Here is an 11,789-nt window from a genome sequence, read left to right as displayed (position 1 = left end):
ACTTTGATGATATTTTGGTTTGTTACGGTTCGCTTTTACGCGGGTTAAGGCATAAAAGTAATCTGAGGTTGTTGGTGCTCTAAATTGGATATTTAGTTTTTTAGAGTCGCCACTTAATTTATTCAAAAGGAAAATTAGGAAAACCGGGTTTAAAGAGTTTTTCAAATCGAGAAAAAGTCTTTTTAGACCAGAGTTCGAGGTAAGGGTTCTGGTGATCCCCCAGGGAAGGTTTTTGTCACGACCTAACTAGGGGCCATGACGGGTACCCGGGGCTAACCACCGAGCACCGCTCATTCTACTACTTATCACACTCGTTAAGCGTCCATTCATCAAATTCATACTCAAATCATTTTTCATTTGGAGACATAATTACCTTTATATACATAAGCCCTTCGGCTATCAAAATAATACACATACATAAATATATGTACACTTATCAAAATCGTGAGACCATACTACCCACACATACGTATCTACGAGCCTCTACTAGAGTACTAGATATATGGACGGGACAGGACCCCGTCGTGCTCAAAACATATATGTACATAAAATGGTAAATCAATGGCACCTCCGGAATAATGGAGTGCTTTCAAAACTCTGCTTATCACCTTCTATAAATCTGGGTCTCCTCCCTGCTTACCTGTGGGCATGAACACAGCATCCAAAGAAAACAGACGTCAGTACGAATATTGTACTGAGTATGTAAGGCATGAATGAAATGAACATATTAGAGAAATCATAGGACATAAGATGTAGACATAACCTGCGTAACTTTTAAGGGAGGATACCTTTCATGCCTATATCATATATAATCATAGCACATGTATCATCATAACGAATACGTCATCGTATCATACATGTATCATAATACTGTATCTGCTCATACACATTAAACGTTATCCGTATCCGGCCACATAGTGGCTCGACAATATCACATACATATCTTCCGGGCTTTTCATACATATATCATATATATAATCATAGTAGTATCGTGCCCGACTATATAGGGTCGGTGTCTTACGTGCCCAGCTATAATAAAACTTGGTGTTATACGTGCCTGGCCCTACCAAGGCTCAGTGTTTTCCGTACCCAACAGCAGAGGTGCGCGCGTGTTACATAAATATATATATATATATATATATACATTCTACCCGACCATATAAGCTCGAGGTTTCATAATAGCCATACATAAGCACATATGCATAAAAGCCCATAAATATCTTTAGCGTCATCATTATCATCATCGCTATCAACATCGTCATCGTTATCATCACATATATCTCATATGGAATCCCCTATGAACATAGACTCATAACTTTTCAGAACATTGGTCATAGGACATGCATTAGAGCTTATGGACAATCTATAAAAATGTCGGGGTGACATAAGGTCGAGAACCCCCGATTCCATTATGGAGCATTCATAAACATTCTGCCTCACCTTAAAGGAATTAGCATATAAGGTGAGTGTATTCAATGAACAACATCAATGGATCATAATATGGATCATGAGCCTTGTAGAACCATAATATTATAGGCCTTAGAATCTTTAGACTTAGACTCATCATCATCATTATCGCATTCGTAACATATCTCTTATCTTATCCCATATGGCTATTCATGAACATAGGCTCTTAGTTATCCGGAAAGGTAGGAAAGTCATGGAGAGGTATGGAAATAATATTATAGGAATCATATAGGGATCATTAGCTTCGTAGGAATATCATATCTTGAGCTTTAGGACTTCTAGACTTAGATTCATCATCGGTATTGTCATGTTCGTAACGTATCTCATATGAAGCTCTTTATACTCGTAGACTCGTCATTTCCGTTATGTAGGAAAATCATGGAAAAATAGGAGGATTCATGTCATATGAGTCATGCCCTAGAAAGAAAGGACAAGCCTTACATACCTCTTTCGTTTAACAATTTCCATCGCTTGATTGTTCTCCTTCAATGCTCATGTTTATACCTTCAAGAGAATTTGCATTCACATTAGCTAATCGATTACATGAACATGCTTACTAAAGCTAGAGAAAATCGGGCAGCATTTTCTTTGTTTATACAACCTTCCCCATGTTGTATATCAACTCCCAAACACTTATAATAGAGTTCACAATATCATAACCAACAATCTTCATTCATCTACATTACCCTTATTTCATAATTCCACTTCAATTCATCCATAATCATGGTCATAGTATACTAGTACGTTTTCTAACATATAATACTTATCCTATGTCCTTAATATCATTTATAACATAACCATATCACAACACATCAAGAATCATGACTCAATTCAGGCTATCACTCAAAGTGATACTATTCCCACATTTATGACCCATTTCTATATTATTCTACAATCCAAGTGTTTCAACTTTAAAACACCTTAAACAACATGGAAATACCATAAATCTTACCTTAGATAGTATAGGAATGAACCTTGGGTGGAAACTCTTCGTTTGAGCAAAACTCTAGTTTTACCTTCACTTGGATTCCTTGCCTTGGATGAACTTTAATAGGTTTCTTACACTTGATTTCCTTGGTTTGATGTAGTTGATCATAAATATCCCTTGAATTCTTGTGGGAGAAATGTTCTAGAGAGTTCTAGAAAGAAGTGGTGTGAAGGGGAAAATGAAATGAAATGAAACTTGGTCCCTTATTAAATACACAAATCTGTCCCGACACATTTATACGGTCACACATACGGTCCGTACAATTTATACGGACACACATACGGTCCGTACAATTTATACGGTCCGTATGTGTGACCGTATAATGGTTCCAGTGGAGTCTCTTCTCTGGACAGGTTATACGGCCATACTTACGGCCCGTATCTTTTGTACGATCCGTATAGTGGACCGTACAATCCACAGTTTTTTGAAAGTCGTTCTCGTTGACTCGTTTGATCTCCAATCCTTATGGAACCTTCTTGACACTTGTTGAACACCTCAATACCAATCTAAGGGTCGTTATAACTCTTCTCCAAAGAATCACTAAATCATCATTAACTCGTTACTCGTAAATCCTTTTCGATACTTCTCGTATGTCTTGCCTCCTCTTGGCAAACTTTCTTCTCTTACTTCGAATGTCTTTGAAATCTCATTTAGAATCATCAAATGTTATTTATTACTTATCAAAACATCGCATACGTCATACCCTTCGTCAGTCTATTCACTGTGCATGAACGGAAAATTTTTCGAGGTGTAACATTCTTCCCCTCTTGGGAACATTCGTCCTCGAATGTTAAGCTATCCGGGATTCTACGAAAATTTTGCCATATGTTTTTCCTTCTACTGACCCGGAGTATGATGAAAACACTATTCTTTCTTACCTCTTACTCCTATTTTTAAGTACCTACTTGGTTTCATTGGCGACGCATAAACACTTGCAAGTTACATAATCGTTCTTGCGTGATTCGTGTACATACATATCTATACATATACAAGTATCCACATCCGTATACGTATTCATAATCGTAATCATTTACATATCGTATCCATAGTCATATTCATATACATATCATTTACATAGCATGCCCGACCACGAAGGTTCGGTGTTTCGCGTACCCGACCATGACTAGGCTCGGTGATCATTCATACCAAAACTCTTTTGTCTATCTGTAGTAAATTATCTCTTCATGCTCTCTTCTGTCCTTTATTTTTTTCCCTCGATTATCATATCTTATGTTCTACTATAGAAAGCCTTAGGTCCCTTCTTAATTGTCACTCATAAATAGCAATATCATTAACAACGACTCTACCATTAGTGCCTTTGTCTCCATTCTAGTATAGCATCGCTATCTTTTACAATATCCCTTAGGTTATTTTCTCTCAATGTCACGTGGTTCAAGGTCTTCACGAATGGTTTCCCGTACAGTCTCAGATGCCTGCTCAATTCGTGTTCGTTTATTTACTAGTCATTAGACTCATTTCTGTATAACTCTCACTCTTTGTTTTAGAGTCTATATCTATCACATCTTAGGGTCCATCATTTCAATCTCTACACTTGTATCCTCTTTATTCGCTTCCCCTCTTTAAGGGTTTTACTTGTACCATTTTCAAATCCGTTGCCTCACCTTCAAATCTTGAATGCATATACCCCTCACTATACTACATCTTATTCATGTCGTTTCCCATAATCTATAGCTACAATAATTCATGTGTGAAGTCTTAACATACTCACCTTGCAGTCTTGTAACCAAATAATACAACCGATATAGCAATCCGAACAAGGATGTATTTTACTTAGCTCATCTAGTAGTTATGAGTCAATGTCTAAATCCGCTCCAATTAAAAACTTTTGTCCCATAGGGATGCTCACAATAGTAGTAGGTCTAGTTATCCATACCATCCATATAATGTCACTTTCCCTCTTCTTCCGTGCTCAAAGTTCACTTGTAACGTCATCTTTGTGTTCCAGGGCTTAAGTCTTATGCGCAACTAATACCCCCTTATGCCTCAAACTCTTTTACTCTTGTTTTGCGCTCAACATTGGTTTCAAAACCAATCATAATTATATTGTCTTTGTCGTTGATGATAGCTTTACTCTCTCGCTTTATCGTCGTACAGTAAACTCATAACTCATGGCCACCATTTTTCTTTTCAATTCTTTACTTCATATACTTTTACTCTTTCTAACTTGGTATAGGATATTCGTAGGAGATGCATCTTCCTTTAATCATAACACGACTACTTCTTAAGCGCGCGTACCTTGCGGCGCATTTTCCTTCTCTTCCTAATCCCATTCTTATTCTTTTACATTCCTTCCTTCTCAATTTATCTTATTTCCTTCCGTTTTATAATCAATCCTTTATTCTTCGCACGAGGAACCCTATTCTTAACTTAGTACCGCTTGTCCTTTAGAATATACTGCCTTTGTACAATCCATTCTTCGCATCAAAACTTATTCTGTTCATTCTGATCATCCCCTCTCATCCTTATTGTGTTGATCCTTTTCTAACAATCGTCCTATTTCGTTATTTATCTTTCTGTAGTCTTTGTCTTTTACATCCAGCTAAAGATATCACTTATACTCTTGATTATACCAATCACCAACTACTACTACTTTTCCATATCACATTTCTCTGATTCTTTTTTCAAGTTCGCTTGCTATCATTTATGTCATTGCGAAACCTCTATGTTGGATTTTTCTAACAAGGCCTTTTTAAGCTTTCTCATCTACTGCCCCATGGCTCGCTTGCTGGTCTCACACTTGCATTCACTCTTTATTCATATAGAACATGTCACATCCTTAGTCGTTTCCTCGCTATACTTTGTATTACAGTTCTTGTTACATTGTCATTATACCTTGATCATAATCAACTCTATAGAGTGACACTTCTTGATCTCATTCTCAACCCTGCTTATGAAATAGAATAAACCTCGTGAAGTAAACATACTTAACCTGTTACTTTTTCTAATCAGCCCTACTACACTTACCACATAAGTTATCTTATCAAGGTATCTTCATTCGTTATAACTCTTCATATTCGTACCTCTGTCTCTGTGATGCTGTTACTTTATTTTTCTAATAAACTTATCGTATCTTCCTCGTGCTTATCCATCCAATCGCTACTCCAGTATCGCACTCTATTAGAGTTACCATTTCTCTCTTATGTCGTGTTTTAGCACCACCAGTCTCTCTAATTTACTATAGCATTTCTCTTTACCGTATCAATATCGCTCTTATAACTACCATTACTATCAATTCAATAGTATTTAGTTTATCCCTTGTAGTTGTTAACGATACTCCTAACTTATTCTCATCCTGTCATTTCTTTTTGCACAACATCTTTTCCTGTTGGGACATATTACAAGCTTATTATCTCCTTTTAGATTCTAGGAAAATTTCGGTAGAGTTTCCTCTATATTTCTTACTATCTCAAAGCCTGCACGCAGAAAATACCAACAATGCCTCACAGGGCCAATATATATACATGTACGACATATCTCAGCCACACAGGACTCCCACTTTCAAGTAAAAGCACAAAAATGTCGAAACTTACCTCATATATCACGCTTCGAGATGTACCTGATCCTTTAGCGATCTGCCCTGTTATCCCTTCCTATTTACCTTTCCTTTCACCCTTCAACTTTATATTTCAATCATACCTCAATACTCTTACCTTACTCGACACACATCTTTCATACCGTCGCTTACCTTTGTTCTGATTCATTCGATTTGCTTAGTTCACAACTTATAACTGAACTTATCATCAAGAGATATCTTAGTCAATTTCTCTGTTGTACTTACATCGATTTACCTCTATGACAACCAATTCATTAATATATGAATACGTACCTTGATAACGTAGTCTCAGTGAAGTGACTTACCTCTGTAACTTCAACATCATCGAAACTTCCTTTGGTCAACACCGCTCTTCTGCTGCAATCAGGGTTCGTATAAGGAATCTCATTTCCTATGGCTTAGCTCTATCGTAGGAATATCATATCATGAGCTTTAGGACTTCTAGAGAGTTCTAGAAAGAAGTGGTGTGAAGGGGAAAATGAAATGAAATGAAACTTGGTCCCTTATTAAATACACAAATCTGTCCCGACACATTTATACGGTCACACATACGGTCCGTACAATTTATACGGACACACATACGGTCCGTACAATTTATACGGTCCGTATGTGTGACCGTATAATGGTTCCAGTGGAGTCTCTTCTCTGGACAGGTTATACGGCCATACTTACGGCCCGTATCTTTTGTACGGTCCGTATAGCGGACCGTACAATCCGTAGTTTTTCGAAAGTCGTTCTCGTTGACTCGTTTGATCTCCAATCCTTATGGAACCTTCTTGACACTTGTTGAACACCTCAATAACAATCTAAAGGTCGTTATAACTCTTCTCCAAAGCATCACTAAATCATCATTAACTCGTTACTCGTAAATTCGTTCCGATACATCTCGTATGTCTTGTCTCCTCTTGGCAAACTTTCTTCTCTTACTTCGAATGTCTTTGAAATCTCATTTAGAATCATCAAATGTTATTTCTTACTTATCAAAACATCGCATACGTCGTACCCTTCGTCAGTCTATTCACTGTGCATGAACGGAAAATTTTCTGAGGTGTAACAGTTTTAAGCACCCTAGTATTAAGGATTCGTAGAATACGATTGACCTACGAGCTTCACTGTAAGGTTTATTTATTTGCTTATGTGTTGTAAAAATATTTTCCGCAAAAATATAAGTTATTTAGCATCATATAAGTACAAGATTTTAGGAAATATTCGGCAAAAAATCCCCCTAAAAATAAGAATTTTTTGGTTCAAAAATCCACGCAAGTGTTCAACTCACGTCTTTTTTGGACTAGGACACACCCGGGATCGCCCTCGAGTAGAGTCACTACTATTCTAGTCCTAACGAATGAGTTTAGTATCTACGAAATTTTAGATATAAGAAAATAGCTGAGTATTCTCCATTTTTATACGTATAATATATTATATACGCGCGTGTGTGTGTGTGTATAGTCTTTTTTTTTTTACCAAATTAAGTCCGTATAGCTCATAGGTCAGCCCATAGTCCAATACTCCATAGTCCAACAAACCAAAAATCTGACCCAGTCTATTTCTTGTCGACCCGAATACTTAACCAAAAGGTATCACTTTTTTTGGGGGTCCAAAATCTCAAAAGAGAAGTCCACTTTTATATCACGGATTGGGCTGGTCTTCAAAATCACTTTTTGGCCCATTTATTAAGTCCAAAATTTTTAATTTCAGGCCCAAAGGAAAAGTCCATTTTATACAGAATCAGTCCAGTTTTAAAGCTCAGCAAAGACGTTCCAGTTTTTCTAAGGTAAAACAGTCTAAAAATGCTTTTTTAGTCCAAGATAGTCTAATCCAGTTACGATGGACTCCCAGGTCCAAATAATCAAGTTATTCATCTCCAAGTTCATTGAAATCATTTTTTGCAGTTTTGGCTTAGTGTTATTCCGATTATTTTGAAATCCACAATCATAAAAATGTCACAATTTCCGTCTCAAGAGATAATCCGTTCATCCTTTTATTTCAGAAATTTGTTCTACTTAGGGCTGGGCGTTCGGTATTCGGTTCGGTATTTTCAAAGTTCGGGTTCGGTAATTCGGTAATCGTTAATTCCAAGTATATACCAAATACCGAACTTTCAAACTTCGGTTCGGTAATTCGGTAATCGGTAAATCAAACTTCGGTTCGGTACGGTATTCGGTAATACCATATTGAAGTCGAAGTCCACTGTATTAGAATGCAAGTATACTATGCAAGGGATCAATGTAATTAGTAACAACAGCAACATATTCTTAAAATAAATTGGGCAGAAATTGTATACCACTGTATTAGAATGCAAGTATACTATCACGCGTGTTCTGTATACTTACTTGTCTGCCATGGATAATTCTGGTCCACGTTTTACACCACTCAACTTCACCCTGCACAAATTAAGTAGATAAAAGAGAATGTGTTATCCTTTGGCTATAGTTGATAAACTGCATATCTGCAAATTGAAGCACGCATGGTAAAAAGGAAAACTGTTTCGCAAGAGTATATGATAATTTATTTTCATCTTAAATGCAATACCAATTTTAACTATATAGGAACTGGTCCTTTTTGTTGTCTCGGTAATATTAATATTGAAGCATATAAATAAATTAGCCAGCCTCTACAATGACTAACTCACCAAGATTTCACTAACATAAAAAAATTATGATCACCTTCAGAAACATAGAGCATCTCTATTGCAACTTAACAATGTTTTCGTACATAAAGAACCAAAATCAGGCATAGCACTATTTCCACCAGTAACCTTTTGAGTTTGAGTTACCTCAATTTATAAGTTTGATCTACACAGACTTACAGCAACTCATTTTTTTTCAGAGTAGAGCTTCATCCAGAAAGTATAATAAACTGAGCCCAAGTGTTACATATTTTCCACATGTAAGGTAGAACCACAAAGAACCAAATATATTGGAAAACCTAAAGTTTGACAAGAATTTAGAAGTTAGGTCGGGGTACCTTAAGAACATATAAGAGCTTCGAATTTTCTGTAACAAAAGGACGCATACTCAAAAGCCTCGAGCAAGCTTCAGTCTCCTCTGTATTCAATTGTTTGAACTCTCCACATAGAAGATAGAACAACTTAGTGGACATGGTTCTACTTTATCTTGAAAAAGTGATTCATGTTCCTTACTGGATGTGCAATGCCCTGCAGCTTCTCTATTTTTTGTCACATCAGCTGCTCAATGACATACGTTTCAGACACTAATTTATCATAAACCTCACCATAAAAGTATTGGTATCTCAGTGAAAATGCAGAATATAAAAGCAAAAACATCAAGTTAGCACCTAGGATTGAAAGTAATGTTTAAAACCTTATCATAATTACACCGGAGGCATACATCTCTTGTCCATTGCCTATTCTTCATTCATACACTGCCTCTCCTATTTTAGCAATGTTAAAGACTTACACAAATGGCAAACTAACAAGGGGAAGAAGCAGGTTAAGATGCAGCAGTTGGCATTATCAAAAGTTAAAAGTACTGGTGGAAATAATGTGGAATAATCAAATGAAAATTCAGAGCCTTATACCTGAGGCATCTTGCGATTACAAATCAAGAACGGGGGAATCTTTTGAGCTATCAGCCATATCTAAAAAGAATTTAAAATGTGTCAACAATTAAACTAAGTAAAAAAATATAAAAATAAAATACAAAAACTGAAAAACATACCAAGTTCAAGTTTCATAAGATCATTAAAATCTTCTTCAACATTTATGGGATAAGGCAAATCCCAACTGATCACACCCAAAAAGAAAAAAGACAAAAAAGGAGAAAATCTGCAACCCATTTAATTTCCCAGAAACGAAAGAGACAATTTTAACAAATATCTTTCTTTCTTTCTCTCCCAAATACTACTGCTATGGATACTATCCATTCATATCTTTCTCTCCCAAAAACAACAACAACGAAGCATTGGAAGTGTAAAACAAAATCAAAAAATACAATACGGAAGCTATTAAAGAAGCTTAAATAAGTTCTATTTTCTAAATTGTTATACTATGTTTCTCCTATGTCCTTTCTTCAACTTAAACAAAAAGAACCAAAACAACTTAAATTTTCCCTTTTCTGTGTGACTACACCCATATTCCCCGATGCCCTTCCCACATCAGCATGAACAATATATGAAATACAAAAAGAAAACGAATTGAATAGATGAATACCCCAAGGCCCAAGCTCCCAACATGAACCACAAGATAAAAAAAACAAATCAAGAAAGGACCCAAGTAAGTAGACAGAGAACAACGGATAACAAAAATTCAGCAGTCACCACACGGAAGAAGAAGAAGAAGGAGGTACGAAAATGGAGCAAAATCAGAAATTAAGATGGAGAAATCACAGGCTTTGGATGAGAAATAAGTTATTTACTCAGTTAGGATTTGGATGAATAGAAAGGGAAATGAGATGAAGGTGGTGAAGTACTGAAGTGTTAGGGTCTTAACTCTTAAGACTCTTAGGGATTACACTTGATTTTTACGGATTTGGGCTGGACTTAAAATATTTTTGCAATGGGCCTTTAGCCCTTTACTCCTTTAGGCCCTACAGACGTATAGTATTGGTAATTTAATTTCGGTATTTGGTATTTACCGAATACCGAACGGTATAATTTTAAATACCGAATATCGAAACCGAAATACCGAACCGAATTACCGAATACCGAAATAGCCGGTTCGGTTCGGTAATTCGGTTTTCGGTATTTTATGCCCAGCCCTAGTTCTACTTAGTCAAATATCCCGCTTCTTTTGAAAATCGGTTTTGAATTCAAAATTGAAAGATTTGATCCCCTTTTATCTTTAACTACCTACCAACTAGGTGATATTCCTAAGTCTACATCCCACAAGGTTTCATTATAGTAAGGTTTAATTTTACAGACCCAAAAAACATACCACAAATAATTATAGAAAGGGGAAGAAGAAATATAAATTACTAATGGGCTACCCGCCCCATTAGTACTATTTTCACCCATAGCTGGGCCTTCACCATTTTTATTCATGATTGGGCCTTCAAAAATATTAGCTTCCCTTCCATATATATATATATATATATATATATATATATATATATATATATATATATATATATATACACTCAGCAATGGACACGTTGGAATTGGGCCACAGCCCAATCCCTGTGCGAAGAGGATGACCAGAAAAATGCAAGGAGAGTTTTCTACAAATAAAGAGAGAAAAGGATTAATAAACATGTAGAAGCACCTAACAATCAATCAAGTAATCACGAAAAATGGGCTAAGGCCCAACTAATCAAATGTGTCCAATATTCAGTCCACAGAGCTAACCAAGGTTCTGTGTATATAAGGTGTATATTCTGAGTATACAGGGTGTATACATTTATGAAGATGTATAGAGGGTTCTTACTAGAAAGCTTGCACCCTCTTCATCCCAATATTGCACAAGTTCCAAGGGAATTTCGAGAATCCCAGGCATGGCTAACATTAGGGAGGTTTTAAGCTTAATCCATAAAAACCTACTAACCTCTTTAGTAATGTATGACACTAATATACAGCATGTATACACTTCATATACGCAGACATACACTCCACAAATATATACCTTCCAACTTGGACAGTATACAGATTCTACAGCAGTATATCAGTTGTGCAGGTAAGGTATACAAGTTTCAACATGATAGGTATGACAGTTTTAAGTTAAACAAAAAAAAGTGATAAATTACTTATGGAACCAAAGAGGAAAGAAGACAACCCAACAACAAGAACAAGCAGTTAACAATGGCA

At 36.2% G+C, this 11,789-nt stretch overlaps 1 long non-coding RNA gene across 3 annotated transcripts; it reads right to left on the bottom strand.

Moving 5' to 3' along the window:
• Positions 1–366: 366 nt before the first annotated feature.
• LOC132622818 (uncharacterized) lies at positions 367–11,047 on the bottom strand. Of its 3 annotated transcripts, XR_009576009.1 has the most exons (5): positions 9,570–11,047; positions 9,353–9,422; positions 8,997–9,216; positions 8,363–8,413; positions 367–640 (listed from the first exon to the last, which is right to left on the bottom strand). It is a non-coding gene; the product is annotated as an uncharacterized LOC132622818 (long non-coding RNA). The 3 variants fall into 3 exon arrangements; XR_009576008.1 differs by having other exon boundaries at positions 9,353–11,047; XR_009576010.1 differs by lacking the exon at positions 9,353–9,422.
• Positions 11,048–11,789: the final 742 nt, after the last annotated feature.

This window comes from Lycium barbarum, chromosome 12 (genome assembly GCF_019175385.1).
Source record: "Lycium barbarum isolate Lr01 chromosome 12, ASM1917538v2, whole genome shotgun sequence".
Classification (NCBI taxonomy): domain Eukaryota; kingdom Viridiplantae; phylum Streptophyta; class Magnoliopsida; order Solanales; family Solanaceae; genus Lycium; species Lycium barbarum.
The sequence above is the reverse complement of the archived record's forward strand: the minus strand, read 5'-3'. Positions and strand labels throughout refer to the sequence as shown.